General features: G+C 45.0%; 1 protein-coding gene across 11 annotated transcripts in view; it reads left to right on the top strand.

Moving 5' to 3' along the window:
- LOC105480158 (diacylglycerol kinase gamma) overlaps positions 1–15,275 on the top strand; it is a 213,552-nt gene that overhangs the window by 131,219 nt on the left and 67,058 nt on the right. The window contains exon 22 of one of the 11 annotated variants that reach the window (XR_986315.3): positions 1,177–13,752. The exons of the other annotated variants lie outside the window; for them this stretch is intronic. The gene's annotated coding sequence lies outside the window, so the exon portion shown is untranslated. Of the gene's footprint in view, positions 1–1,176; positions 13,753–15,275 lie in introns of those variants that run through there. 11 annotated transcript variants of the gene reach the window in all.

Below are 15,275 nucleotides of genomic sequence, written 5' to 3'. Positions count from 1 at the left end.
AACCCATTTTGTACTCCACTTTCTCTTAGACTCCATCTCCAATGTTCTTTTGTTGTTGTTTTGTTTGTTTGTTTTTGAGATAGAGTCTCACTCTGTCGCCCAGGCTGGAGTGCAATGGTGTGATCTCAGCTCACTGCAGCCTCCACCTCCCAGGTTTGAGCAATGCTCCTGCCTCAGCCTCCCAAGTAGCTGGGACTACAGGCGCCTGCCACCACTCCCGGCACATTTTTTCGTTTTTAGTAGAGACAGGATTTTACCACGTTGGCCAGAATGGTTTTGATCTCCTGACCTCGTGATCCGCCCACCTCGGCCTCCCAAAGCACTGGGATTACAGGCGTGAGACACTGCGCCCGGCCCATCTTCAATGTTTCTGACACATTCTGTCCCACTTTGCTGCACCCTCTTTGTCTTCTATAATTTATTGTTTGGGATGCTAAACTACTGTTATGTCTCCAACTTGTTCATAAGCTTTCTCACTTGGAGAGGAGTCTGACTCTCTTCGGGATCCACTGAACTAAATCCAGAAGGGTGGTGCCAAGCATGTTTCTTCATTCAGCCAAAATGCATTGAGCATCTATTTGTGTTAGCATCATGCTAGGTCTGAGAGGGACGATGGAGCACCACAGCCCCTGCTTTTCAGGAGTTCGTGGGTGTAGCTGGGAAGATGAGCACATACAGAAGTTAATACCAACTGTATCAGTGTGCTGGGCTGCCATAACAATACACCACAACTGGGTGGCTTAGAACAGCAGGAATTTATTCGCTTGTGGTTCTAAAAACTGCATGTCTGGCCTGGCGCGATGGCTCAGGCCTGTGATCCCAGCACTTTGGGAGGCTGAGGCGGGCGAATCACTTGAGGTCAGGTGTTCAAGACCAGCCTGGCCAACATGGTGAAACCCCGTCTCTACTAAAAATACAAAAATTAGCCGGGCGTGGTGGCGGACTCCTGTAATCCCAGCTACTCGGGAGGCTGAGGCATGAGAATCGCTTGAACCCAGGAGGCGGAGGTTGCAGTGAGCCAATATCATGCCACTGCACTGCAACCTGGGTGACAGAATGAGACTCTGTCTTAAGAAAAGAAAAAGAAAGCTACAAGTCTGAAAGATGTCAGCAGGGTTGACTCCTTCCCCAGGCTCTGAGATAGAATGATTTCTGTGCCTCTCTGCTTGCTTCTAGTGGTTGCCAGCAGTCTGACATCCTTAGCTTGTAGATGTATCAATCACGCCAATCTTTGCCTCCATCATCACACTAGTGGAGAGGCCGGAGGTTCCCAGGTGGAGTGAAAAGGCAGCAGGGAGCAGTTGCAGCAGATCTCGGTGGTCCGTACGAGAGTTTGCATCTTATCCTGGGAATGGGTGAGTGGATAGTGAGGGTATCCATCAGTAAGTGCTTTTTGAATAGATTAATGAAGGAGTGGCTTACCTTTCAAAGTATTTCTGGAGCCAAACTTTCAGGGCTCCTAGAATCACTGGGACTTTAAGATACTGAACCTTGATGAAATGTTAGAATAGTACAGACAGAGTGTTAGTCAGAAAGACCCAGAAAAGAGGCAATCCCTGTGGGGAGACAGAAGGAAGAGGGGCATCAGGAGAGAGATGAAGGAGCCAGCTCTGCTGCCCTGGAGGAGTCAGTACACATCAGGGCTAGAAAAACTGGAAACCAGCGACAGAGCTTTCTTATAAAGCCTGAGCTTTAAAGCATGCTATTTGGTTGTGAAGTAGAAATCCATACTGAAAAAAAGAATCCACATGTCTTTCTCCCTTCCTCACCACCACGGTTTCAGATGCCTTCAGGGAGAGGGCAACTTAGGAGGCTTTTAAACTTAGTTTAACATGTCTCTTTGTTTTTATATCCAGAAAAAATACTGTCAGAGTTTATTGGCCTTCTATTGTACTTTACTAATTAAAACTTCAGAAAATTGTTGCCCTTTTGCATAAGGGTATTTTGGTGATACAACAGAGTCCATATCTGTATTTAGAGCTGATATGATTAGCATATTCAGTCCTCCATATTTTCTTTAAACTTTTCATAATTGCATGTATTTTATTATGAAGAAATTTAAAAACAAGGCAAAAAGGTAATAGATGTTCTCAGAAAAGATTCAAGTGATTAATTTTAATTCCCCATTTAAATCAGCATTTACTAAAAAAAAAGCTGTAATGCACTTATTATTGGGCCAAAGGAAATTTCAAAAGCAAGCTTTCACTGTACTCATCAGGAAATGCGCTCTTCCGTGAAATAAGTAAGTTATTTCACAGAAACCCGGAGCAAATGGCTTTACAACTCTGTTACGCCAGGTCGTGTCACCCTCATGTGAAATACAGATGCAAATTCCTGAGTTTCATTGCATTCAACATCAAAAGAACTCAGTTTCAGCCCTTACTCTGCCTCTTACTTACTGTGTGCCATTGGGAAGGTTACTCGCTTCTCTGATTCCTAATGTTCTGATGTGTAAAATGGAAATTACAACTGCCTGACAAGGTGCCTGTAAGAATTAGAGTAAATAAGTCAATGGATTTGAAGTTTATCAGGTATTGGTATGAAGCTATTGATTACTACGGGGATTTGTAAGGAGAACATGTAGCAGTATATGAGAATCCATTGTAGAATCTCTAATTTTAGTGCACGCTGTCATGGTTCCTGTCTGTAATAGTAACTTATAGACTCCTAGATTTGGATAGGACTTTAGATTTCAACCCCCTTCTCAGTATAAGCATCCCCTCTATAAACGCTCCTCCAAAGGGGGTCATCAAACCTCTACTTTGAAGACTATAGATCTCTACTTTGAAGATTGTAGGAGTGTTTAAATTTGAAGGGGGTAGGGGGTATTTACCACTTCACATTTTACTAAGAAGGCATTTTCCCAATCTTCTAATGCTCTTCAATGAAAGAGGGGCTCTTCTCACTTCAAGAATGTACTTATACCTTCAAATTACTAACACAGCAGGGACTTACGTAATTGCTGAATATTCATGTTTATTGAACCTACACTTAGATTGAAATTCTTCACTGTCTAGTAACAAGATGTTTTCTATTCTGTTGAATGGAGTGTCCCTTTAATCCTGAAAGTGGGCCTGTTTGGAGAGCATTCCAAACTGCCAATCAAGCCAAGTACCCTTTCTTGCCTTTGAACTCAATAAGCTGAAAGTGGGTCCGTAATCTCCAGTTTTGGGTTACCATAGAGTAAGAGGGAGTGAGAAAGTCCTGGGTAAATGAAAACCGCCAACTGTTGATCTCAGTGAAACTTTCATTGGAGCTCTCAACACAGTGTTGCAATTAGTCAGGTTCCCCCTTTCCTCTTCTGTACCACCTTGCCCCTGAACTTGGATGGGGAGAGGGGGAGCGGCTGCTCTTAATCATGGTTTCTGTGGGTATATGCAGGGTTGGGGTGGAGATGACACCACAGGATGCCCTCTGATTTGAGCTGACGTTTTGGTTCATGCTTTGTACTCATTTCCCCCTCTGGCCCCATCTCCACAACTGGTAAAAATTGCACTAAAGAAAAATGAAATGGTTAACAGCCAAAGGGTGAGAAAAGAAGAAATTTGAAGGATTGGATAATCTACTTACTAAAGAACTTGTCCCTTAATAATCAAGACTTCGTGGTATAATCTTAAAATTCACAATAATCATGGTTCGTACAAAGTAGTGAGTTCAGGGAAAAGATAAATGTGAGCTTAGGCTACTTTTCTAATAGTTAGAGTCAAGTTCATTTCTCAGTGTTCCATAATTGTGGAATAGTTGATCTATCTACCAGGTTGTGCCCTAACTTCCAAACACAGAGCAACTGCAATATTATTTCCTGGAAGAGGTAGATTTGGATGATATTTTATTTCTGTGCGTGTGATCTTTGCAAATGCCAATATGATTCATCTGTCACCCTGCTGCAGCTGGTCAACCCTTGAAATCAGACATGTATTAGGACTCATGACCAAAGACACCAGCAGCTCAGACAGGAAGGATCTGAGGAAGAAAGTAGCGTAGACACTTTTGAAGCATCTTCCAGGGAAATTCCCAGGGGAAAACTACAGAGGTCTATATGAGGGGTCACAAATCCAAACGCGTGCAGAAGCAGGCAGTTCGTGTAAATGAGAGAAGTGGGTAGATGTGAGGCTCTAGGGAGTGGTGAGAACTCTAGCCTGAGACCTGTGTAAAGGGAGCAGCCAGTTCTCAGTGGCAGTCGATTGTTGCCAGGTTGGAAAGCAATCCAGTATTAACAGATCTGATTTCTCAAGAGAAGCTGGGCTTCAGGTGTGTATGTAAAATTTTCCAATTTTAAACACCACTGTGCAAGCCAAATAAACACATTGCCAGGCCCCATAAGAGCCTTGGCCCTCCAAGTTGTCACGTGGATGCCCAGGAAATATAATCTTAGGGTTGTGATGGGGGCCAATTGTTTATTTTTCTTTCTTGACCTTGGTCACAAATTATTGGTGCTGTAAATGTGAACTGGTCTTCTGCCGAAGGAGAGAATGAATGGGCTTGAGGAGAATTTAAAAGCATTGACAAAGGGTTCCTAGATGTCATTAAAAAAAATGATTCAGGGCCAGGCGCGGTGGCTCATGCCTGTAATCCCTGCACTTTGGGAGGCTGAGAGGGGAGAATTGTTTCAGCCCAGGATTTCAGAGCTGCAGGGAACTATTAATATAATCATACCACTTGCACTGTGGCCTGGGCAATGGAGTGAGACCCTGCCTCAAAAAAATAAGTAAATAAAATACACTTTAAAAAAAAAAAAGAAAGAAATGATTCAGAAAGAAAAGGTACTCAGGAGGGCAAAGAGAACATAAAGAAAAGTCGCTCTGATTAATAAATAGATATGGAAATAAAGAGGAAATGCCTAATTCCTGTTTGGATAAAAAATTAAAAGTATAGTCTCTGCACAAGGAGGATAAATTTGGACCTTCTGGAGAAGGGAGACAGAGCAGCTAACAGACTTATCATGAGGTTCAACTCCTGATGAGCCTGCAGAGGTAGCTACCCAGATTGTCTTCTTCCAGCATGTATTAAAGTATGTAGCATTGGTTAAAATGCATTCCACAGGATGTTAAAAGGAAATTCACAAGAATATGGGGGGGGGTGTCAGTCATTGAATACACTTAGAAAATTGAGTTAAACATAATTCTTTTCTGTTTGATATTGTAGAGCTTTTAACGTAGATTCTAACCTGCTGAGATCACACAAAAGCAAGAGAAACTATTTCATTTCCCAAATTTACCTGACCACAGCATCCCCTTACCCCAGAGCCTCTTGAGACCAATATTTTACTGAATTCACATTGGTGAAAGCCCCTGCATTCAAGTGTACATATTCATGTAACTTACAGACTCTTTCTCCTGTCTGCCTGCGGGCATGGTGGCAAATGACACATTTGGAAGAATCCTGGTTAGTATCTCTAGTGACCTTTGATGTCTTGGGTAGGAAGCCAAGGGACACGGGCAAAGGCAATGCTTTAGTCTCTTCCTCAGCCATGAGTCATAATTTTAGAAGAAACAGGCACATATGGGGAACACAGAGCTGCTCTGTAGCTCATCTGAAAACGACTGTTCTTCTGGACCATGGATTTTGATGCTGGAATGAGAGGACCCTGGCAAGGAATTGGGAGCTTATCACATAAACCAAGAGGAATATTTTTGGCCAGATACTTGAAGACCAAACAGAAGAGCTTTAAAATGAGATTTAAGTAGGATAAAGTAGAGTGTTCAAATTAAACTCTAAAATCACAGCCCGCAGAAGGGCAGCAGGTGCAAGCTACAATTAAGAGGCATGGCTAAGGTGATACCAAGCAGCTCTCCCAAGGAACTGGCAGGGAGGACCACTGGGGCCACACCTACAACTGGGACGCATTTGCCAACCGCATAGTGAGAGGGCCAAACTGAATTAGTCGTGTTCTTTAGGGGAGAAGAGCATGACCTTAGAGATTGCAGACAGAGACATGGTGGGGCAGGACGCACAGCAGCACCATCAGGCCAGGTGAGGATGACAAGTTCACATAAACCGTAGTCTCTGAAATGGGTGGCAAGGATGTATACACAAGAATAAGAAGTCACAAACGTCAGAGTGGAAGCAAAGTAGAGAGCATATGGATGAGATTTTCAAAAGGATGAAATAGAAAGGATTTTGCTGGCAGGGTCTACCACAGTCTTCTCAGGCAGAGCGAGGCTCTGGCTCATGCTTTTCTATTTAAGATTTTTTAAACTGGCACAGGAAGAAGATGGAATAGGGAAGAGAAGGGGGGTATTTATCCAGGCATCTGCCCTATCGAGTGCATTTTTGACTTGCCTTGCTAGCAATTCCATGATGGGAAAGGTAAGGGAAACAATGAGGGAATGACTTACTGTGGACTTAATTCTAGACAAGATGCCTCTAACCGGCCGATGGTGTGGAAGGCACAGGAAACATAGGCGGAAATAAACAGACCAACCTGGAGTTTTATGATCGCAAAAGAAAGACACAGGACACATACTTCAGTGTGTGCTCTCTGCTACCCTTCCGCTTTTGCTACTTCACAGTCTCCCTCTGGCATCTCCATTCCCTTCCTAAGTAGAACTCCAGCCCAGACTTCAGGGTCACCACCAGGGATGTAGGGTAGAAGAGTCTCCAGGTTTCTTTCCCAGGAAGTTGAGGAAAGCAAAGATCCCCAATCCAAATTCAGCAGAAAAGATGTGCTCCCTGTACTTTAAGTTGGAACTCAGAATCATGAGACCACAAAACCAGTTTTATATACAGGATTGGAGTTCTACTGTGCCTTTATTGGAGTGTATATCATGAGACATACATGTGTGTGTATTCTTTTGTGCTTTTTTGTTGTTGTTGTTGTTGTTTGTTTTCCTGAGACAGAGTCTCACTCTGTCGCCCAGGCAGGAGTGCAGTGGCATGATCTTGGCTCACTGCAACCTCTGCCTCCCAGGTTCAAGCGATTCACCTGCCTCAGCCTCCCAAGTAGCTCAGATTACAGGTGCCCGCCACCATGCCTGGCTAATTTTTGTATTTTTAGTAGAGATGGGGTGTCACCGTATTGGCCAGGCTGGTCTCAAACTCCTAGACCTCATGATCCACCTGCCTCGGCCTCCCAAAGTGCTGGGATTACAGGCAGGAGCCACCATGCTCGGCCTAATTTTTGCATTTTTAGTAAAGAGAGGGTGTCATCTGTCTCCTGACCTCAAGTGATCCACCCGCCTTGCTCTCCCAAAGTGCTGGGATTACAGGCTTGAGCCACCATGCCCAACCATGTGTGTGTATTCTTAATTAATATTCCCAGCAACCCCTGCAAGGTAGGTCATATTGTGTCAATTCAAAAATATAGAAATAAAGAGACAGACTAAATGATTTGCCCAAGGGCACATGGCAAGTAAATGACTGAACTGTGGCTTGAACCCAGGCCTTTCTGCCTTCTCACCACAGCTCCTTCAGCTCCAGTAAGCTCTCTCCAAAACAAGACATTGTATTTTGGGTATCTGATGGGTTAATTGACTCTTGTGGGTTAGCCTGGGAATCCAACCTCAACATAACATTGTTTCTATGGGGAAATGTGCTCAGAGTGACAAACAACTGGCTTAACCAAGGAACTTTTGTAACCCGACCTATCATAAAGCAGGCACTGCCTCGTGTTCAGAAAGACTGGCGGGGAGCAAGAGGGGAGAACAGGATCAGTCAGCCTGCATCCCCTCAGACTCTGCGATCCCATTCCAGTCTAGCTGTAGGTTTGCCAAGGAACAACCATCTCACACATCTACAAATAGCCACCGTAGTACCTACCACAGGGGGTAGATGTGAGGATCAAAAGAGCAGGACCTTTGAGTGTAGAAAGCAGCCAGTGCAGGTCAAACCCACAGTCAACATTTGTGAAGTGGGAAGTGAGATTCCTCCCAACAGCTGGGGGCTGGCAGAACTCAGCTGGCTCCCTCAGGACCCACTTGGCGGTCACGGTACTGTGAGGGTGTGGACCTGCTTCCAGGGTTTGCCTCTGCTCCTCCAGACAGTTCCACATTTTAGTCTTGGTTGATTGGGACCCAGGAAGTCACCTTCCACAGCGAGAGGCTCAGCTCCAACAGGGCAGCTACCTTCTCTAAGCCTTCAAGGCTCAAGTTCTAACACGAGGCCTCGCCCACCTGTGTCTTCACTGTCCCCTTTGCCTTCAGATACCAGTTCCCAGGGCTGATGGATGTGTAAATGCTGGAAAGCACAGCTAAGGAATCACTACAGAACCTCAGCAGTGAGCATTCCTGTCCGCCTTTTCCCCGTCCCTCCAGGCAGGGATTTCTTTTTGTCCCAGTATTTGACTTTGCTCTCTGATAACTGCCAAGAGCAAGCTTATTCCGTGCCCTCCAGCCTCCGCCAAATCGGCCTGAAGGGGATTTTCTTTCCATGAATAACTCTTCAAAGGGAGAAAGGATTGCTAAGAAGCAGCCAAACTGTGAGGGTTTCTTCTTTCTTTCCTTTTTCCTTTTGGATGAGGGAAAGGAGCTATTTTCTCTTGGCGAGGACAGATACTAACTGGACAAACACCCTGGAGACCAAGGCCATCAGGAAAGGAAACCCCTGACAACATGGTCCTGGCCTTGCCTTTCCCTCAGCATTCTCCCCTGAGGGCCACCCCCAAAGTGGTGCCTTTCACAGCACACGGCCGGCCATTGTCCAGTCAGGATGCTGGGCCTTTGGAGAGACTCTCTGGCCTCAGAGGGGCAGTGTCTGCGAGCACATTTGGTAACAGTGGATCATGAGTCTCAGAGAAACCTTCTTGTTGCGGCCTGTGTGTGTGCCCGCACGTGCACACGTGTGTCCTTGTGTGCTGCACTGGGAAAGGATCCGATTTCAGACTTTGGCAGTCTTCGTGCTTGGAGTCCTGCCCTTAGGAGGAGATACTGTCAGGTGCCAGACAGAATTCGGAGAGCCTATCAAAGGAGAATGTGTCCTTGGTCCACAGAAACACACTCTCTTATATGGAAGAGAAGGGTCACTGTTCAGAGGCAGTAGATTCTTAGGTACCCAGAATTACCCTTGAAGGGGTATGGAGGCTGCTCTACACACGAGGCTCATGAGTTTGGCCCTTTGTTAGTCTGGGACAAGAGTGGAGACTGGAGACCAATGGGGAGGTCCAGATCACTGACTCTGCTAAAGAGTGTCAGGGTCCCAGCCTACCTCAAGCTGGAATCCTACAGCCATATAGGTGGCCCATGTGGTAGATGTGAGTAAACCCAGCCCACAAGCATGAATGAGAATGACTCACAGCTTTGCAGTCACTAGCTCTGGTGACTTTGGTTGACTTTTCTGTTTCTCTAAGGTGCCTCTGGGGCATAGCAACAGGAGCCAGGGAGAGTAAACCAGTAAGGAGTATGAGCTGGAAGACGGGGTTTGTATTCCAGCTCCGTACCTCCCAGCTGCATCATCAAGAACTGATCTCGGTTTCTTAAGCTGTACCATGAGAAGGCTGCCATAGCTTAGAAGAGAACCACCAGCCATCCCTGGTTTAGAGTAGTAATTTTACATGTACCCTTATACTATGGAATAGTGCACTATTTTTATTCATTCTCCCACTGCCTCCCACCATGGGTGCCATATTGAATAAGACTTTTGTCAGCCATAAAGCTGTTCTAAATAATCATTTGTTTCCCCATTTTTATTATTCAGGATTCAATTGCCATTCAATCCGTGTCTCTGGTTACCAAGCAGTAACTGATATAACTGATTTAATTCCATTGCCCATCAAAAAAATTATCATTTAACCCACTAGTTAGTCTATGCTGTCTTTATTATGATTAAATGCACAAATACTATTTTACATTAAGAAATATTAACAGCAGCTCATGGACTCCATTCATACTTTGGAAGACTCTTTGGAACCTGTGATCCCCCAGCTATAAGTCCCTGAACCCTGAAAACCTTTTAAGTGCAAACAGTATGTCATCTGTGATTTTACAGTTAATTTCTCACATATGAAAATGACTCAAGAAGTGTCTTTAGAGGTTATTAAGAGGATTCCATAGTTATACAATAAAATACATCCTATGCAAGTTTCTCCCTCCTTCCTCAGTCTTTTTATTTTCCTGAGCCCCTTCTTGAGATCTCCCCTTTCCTGTTCTCCATCTCTCTGCCCACCCTTTCTGGTCTCTGGCCTCCAGTCTTCCCATCATTCACCACCCGAGATTTTTCTGAGTGCCATGAACACCAGTCTTGTCCCAAGTATGGAAAAAAGCCAGGGAATACCTTGCCCCTTGAAGCTGAAACACATCGAGCCAACACAAATCTGTTGGCAGGAACAGCAGGCACAAGAGTCACATTCAGAGTACAAAAACAGCTATTTATAAAGCCTCCTTCCTGATTGCTGGGTGTTCACTTTCCCTTGAACCAAAGGGGCCACTGCCCCCTCTTGGAAAAGATGATTCCATCCACAGCTCCGTGCCTGAGGATCACTGAGTGCCTGTTCTGATGAGCAGTGAGAGCTGGGGACAGCATGCAGGGTGGATTAGATGTGGTGACACACTCTCTGATGGGCCAAGGCAGCTGGGTGTGCGGGTAACACAGATGGCCTCTGCAGCACCTGTGAGGTGACAGTCATGGGCCCCTTATAGGACTTGACATCCTGGTCTTAGAGCAAACCCCACCTGCCTTTGCTTTTTTTTTTTTTTTTTTTAACTCTTGATGTAAACTTTGGTTAACATAGTTACTAAGCTTCCAAAGGTATTTGAGATTCAAGTAATGTAAAATGTTAACAGGCAAAGTACTGTCAATATTATTACTAATATTTATCAGTCAATTATAATTCAACTCTTATTGCATTTCACTGTTCTGCATTTCTATTATACCTGATTTGCTAAATTATTATTTACCTTAGTAATCCAATGCTAGTCTATTATCTTCAGTAGTGGTAGCAATAACACCACTAATAACCCAGCAAATCCCAAATGGGATTGAGACCATTTGTTTTGTTTTTTAATTGAGATGAACCTGATGAAAATTTATAATTCATATACAGAAATGTCCTGTTGGCTAGCTACAGTTTTCCCAAATGTGTAGTTTTTGGCTTAGGTTCTTAAAAACTTGAATTAGTTGCCAATTCCAATAATCAGATTTTACATGAAAATATATTTCTGGATTCTCTTTCAAAAATGTCAGCTCTGACAATACTTGGGCCCACACTCCTACATGGCAGCAGTTGTGGAACACGTGAGTCCTCCCATCCTGTTCTGAATTGTGTCATCTCAAGTTGTGTCTGGGGAGCTTGGAGAAACCTTGGAAAGCAGTTGGTCCGAGTCCTTCATTTTTTTTTTTTTTCAGACGGAGTCTCGCTCTGTCGCCAGGCTAGAGTGCAGTGGTACGATCTTGGCTCACTGCAACCTCCATCTCCCTGGTTCAAGCGATTCTCCTGCCTCAGCTTCCCGAGTAGCTAGGATTACAGGCATGCACCACCACGCCCAGCTAATTTTTTGCATTTTTAGTAGAGACTGGGTTTCACCATGTTGGCCAGGATGGTCTCGATCTCCTGACCTCATGATCCACCTACCTCAGCCTCCCAAAGTGCTGGGATTACAGGCATGAGCCCCTGTGCCCGGCCCCAAGCCCTTCATTTTTAAGATGAGGAATCTGAGGCCTAGGGATGCTGAGTGACTCTCATGAAGTCAGGTGCTGGTGTGTTTGATAATGGGGTCTGGGAGGCAGCTTTGCCCGCTGGTGCAGCACGGTCTCCACTAAATCATTCTGCCCTCCCTGCATGCAACACAGAACACCATCTTGTGGGTGGCATCTGTTTCACCAGGCCTCCCAACCTAATGCTAACTGACACCCAAGGCCTAAGTAACTATGTGAGGCATGAGTCACTCCGAGAACCTGATTATCAAAGTCCAAACCACAAAGAGGAATACCTTCACTTCAAGGGCTTCTATTTCTAGAAATAACTGTAGTGTTCTCTGTGTAGACTTCTAAGCCCAAATAAATGTTTTCATGTTTTGACAACTTCAAAAGCCCGTTGCCCTTAAAACTTCCTTGATTCTCAGGAAAGGGTCCCCAGAAGCTCGGGGTGGTATAGGAAGCTGAGTACGTAGCCTCTGCTGGTAAAGTGAATGGCCAGCAGCTAGCTGGGTTTCACTGTGGACATCCTTGAAAACAGGCTATTCATAGCTGTCAGGATGATGGATTCCAGCCCTAAATTGCTGACAAACATGAAAGAACATTTTTAGTTAGTCTCATTTTTTCTCTCATCTGTCTAATGAAAAGATTCAACTAGCTAGTGTGCAATTGATGTTGTTTTCTTATAAGCCAGGGGGCAACTAAGAAAACGCAGAAATAGAGTTGAGCCATGGTGTCACTATTTGTTTTGCCATTTCTCCATGTGGCTGAGAGTCCCTGGGAGCACACAGGAGGATCTTCTGCCTCAAGAATGGGTTCATCTGGGTAGTTCAGAGCCTGACAATGAACCTAGGAGTTTCATGGAACGGGAAATCAGCCTCAGAACAGCTGGTGCAGGATTAGTCATTTCCAGCTGAAAGGTGATTATAAGAGGGGAAAAAATGGTGGGCCAAAGACAACTTAGGAAGAGAGATGCAGAAAAAGCATTCCAGCAGCCATTAAAACATTGTTAGTTTTATTTTCTTCAAAAAATATCGGCCACCTACGATAGACTCCCCACAGGAGACCCGCCCTTACCCCTGCAGCCTTTGGGGAATGCGTCTTCTTCCAGTGATTGTGTCTCCTAGCAACAAGGAAGGAGAGCTACTGAGCACTTACTATGCATTAAACACCTGCTTGGTACTTTGCATTTGCCACATAAGCCTCACAACTTTGTGAGTAGAAAATAATGTTCCCATTTTGTAGAAGAAGTGAAGGTTCAAAGAATTTAAATAACTTGCCCAGCCAGTGAGTGGCAAAGCCAGTCATGAACCCTAGCCTCTCAGCTCTCAGATGCCATATTCTTGTACAATAGGAGATGAAACAGACAAACGCTCAGTGCCACATTCTGCAGCAATGGTCCTCCTACAAGGGCTAAGAGTAAAGTAGCTGGGGAGACATCTTCAAAAGAGAAGGAGGAACATTGCACTCAGGCTCTCTGGTGGTCAGGGAGAGTGGGGACTGCATCTCCCAGCTCAAACTGCAGGGTACCACATGTCTATAGGCTTTTCCTAAAGGCTTTGGAAACGGGTGGTGATGGTGGTGTGCTGGCGATGATAAAGCAAAAGGAAGATGAGGCAGAGAAGAATTCGCTTCCATCTGTGAATGTCCTTGTTTGTAGCAATAAGGAAGTCCTAGAGTAACCTACCAGTAAGCTTCTTCTGAGAACTGGTAGGTTCTCAGAGAAGGAGACGGTGTGTGTAAAATGTTTAGCAGAGTGCAAAACAAAGGGCCATGGGAATAGAATACATTCACTTCTAGCCAAAAATGCCTGCATTGAAAGAGGAGAAACAGAAGCATTTCCATTTTGAACATATCTAAAAGCCACGTCCCTCATGGGTCAGAGGTGCAATGTTAGGTCTTGGTGAAGCTATTAAAAGCGTATAGGCTCAGCCAGGCATGGTGGCTCACGCCTGTAATCCCAGTACTTTGGGAAGCCAAGGTGGGCAGATCACATAAGTCCAGGAGTTCAAGACCAACCTGGCCAACATGATGAAACCCCATCTCTACTAAAAATATAAAAACTAGCCGGGCATGGTGGCACATGCCTGTAATCCCAGCTACTCAGGAGGCTGAGGCATGAGAATCACTTGAACCGGGGAGGCAGAGGTTGCAGTGAGTCAAGATTGTTCCATTGCACTCCAGCCTGGGAGGTAGAATGAAACTCTGTCTCAAAAAAAGGGGGGGGAGGCGGGGGCGGGGTCTTGCTTGTCTTATTCATCACTTATCTCCAAGCCCTATACAGCACCTGGCCCATAGTAGGGGTCCATAAATGTTCAGTGGATGGATGGATGAATGAGAAGATTAACCAAACACAAAAGTGTTGTCTTCCGGTTACAAAGATGACTGCCACAGGAGAATCAATATCCTGTGCCCCTCTGTCAGGAAATGACACCTGCCATCTACATGCTGTCTAAGACAAAAACTTGGCCATCGCTGTGACCCCTCTTTTTTGTTCCGTAAGCTAAAATAACTCCTAAATTGTAGCTTGTGACTCTCCCCTGCTCTTCTCTTCTAATACTATTGTCATGACCCTTGTTGAGGCCCTTCTCAGCTATCTCCTGGATTTCTACACCACCTCCAAACTATTTTCCAAACTTCCAGTCTGTACCTCCCTTTCCAGTCCCTTCTCCACAACTGGAACAGAATGATCTTTTAAAAACCAAAATCTGATCAGGTCAATACTGTCACCACCTCCCCCTCCCATACCACTTGAGGACGGTCCATGACTCCCAATAGAATTTTTTTTTTTTTTTGAGATGGGGGTCTCACTCTATCACCCAGGCTGGAGTGCAGTGGTGCATTCCCAGCTCACTGCAGCCTCTGCCTCCCAGGTTGAAGCAATTCTCCCACCTCAGCCTCCCAAGCTGGTGGGATTACCGGTGCCTGCCACCATACCTGGCTAATTTTTGCATTTTTAGTAGAGACGGGGTTTCACCATGTTGGCCAGGCTGGTCTTGAACTCCTAACCTCAGGTGATCCACCTGCCTCTGCTTCCCAAAGCACTGGGATTACAGGCATGAGCCGTCGCGCCCCACCAGATTTTAAGATAAAGCACAAACCCCTAAGTGTGGCATGCCCATCCTTCACAGTCTTGCTCCTGTCTGCCTCCAGCCTTACCTGGCCAAGCCCTACCTTGAGTTCTGTGTCCCCTCCGGCAAGACTATTCTCTCTCTTGCCTGTCCCATGGCCTAGCTTCTTTGTCTGCCTGAAATGCTCTTTCTCCACCTTCCATGTTTGCCTTCTACATCCTTCTAAGAACTGGGTGTCTCTCTCGCTACGAACCCCGGTGCCTGGTTCTTGGCTGACCACGCTGTGGTCTGCTTCCTGTCTGTCTTTCCCAGATGTCCAATGCATGGAATGCTATTTTGTTCTTTGTTGTACCTAGCACACCTTCTCCAGTCCCTGGCATGATGAATGTCTGTTGAATTGATGAATACTTCGTCTCACACCAAACCTGCAGTTTCTCAGAAGTATATTAGCAATTAACATCACTTTGGCCAATTGTGTGACCAGTCAAGATAATTAATCAAGGATTAGGGTGTGGTATGATTCTGAAAAAATCTATTAAACTAGACATATGGGGAGCATATTTTTTTTCACCAAAAGTCAAGGCACATAATGTAGTAAATATGATCACATTTTTTCTTGCCTGGAAAAATATTAATATA

The sequence above is a fragment of the Macaca nemestrina genome, chromosome 2 (genome assembly GCF_043159975.1).
Source record: "Macaca nemestrina isolate mMacNem1 chromosome 2, mMacNem.hap1, whole genome shotgun sequence".
Lineage (NCBI taxonomy): Eukaryota > Metazoa > Chordata > Mammalia > Primates > Cercopithecidae > Macaca > Macaca nemestrina.
The sequence above is the reverse complement of the archived record's forward strand: the minus strand, read 5'-3'. Positions and strand labels throughout refer to the sequence as shown.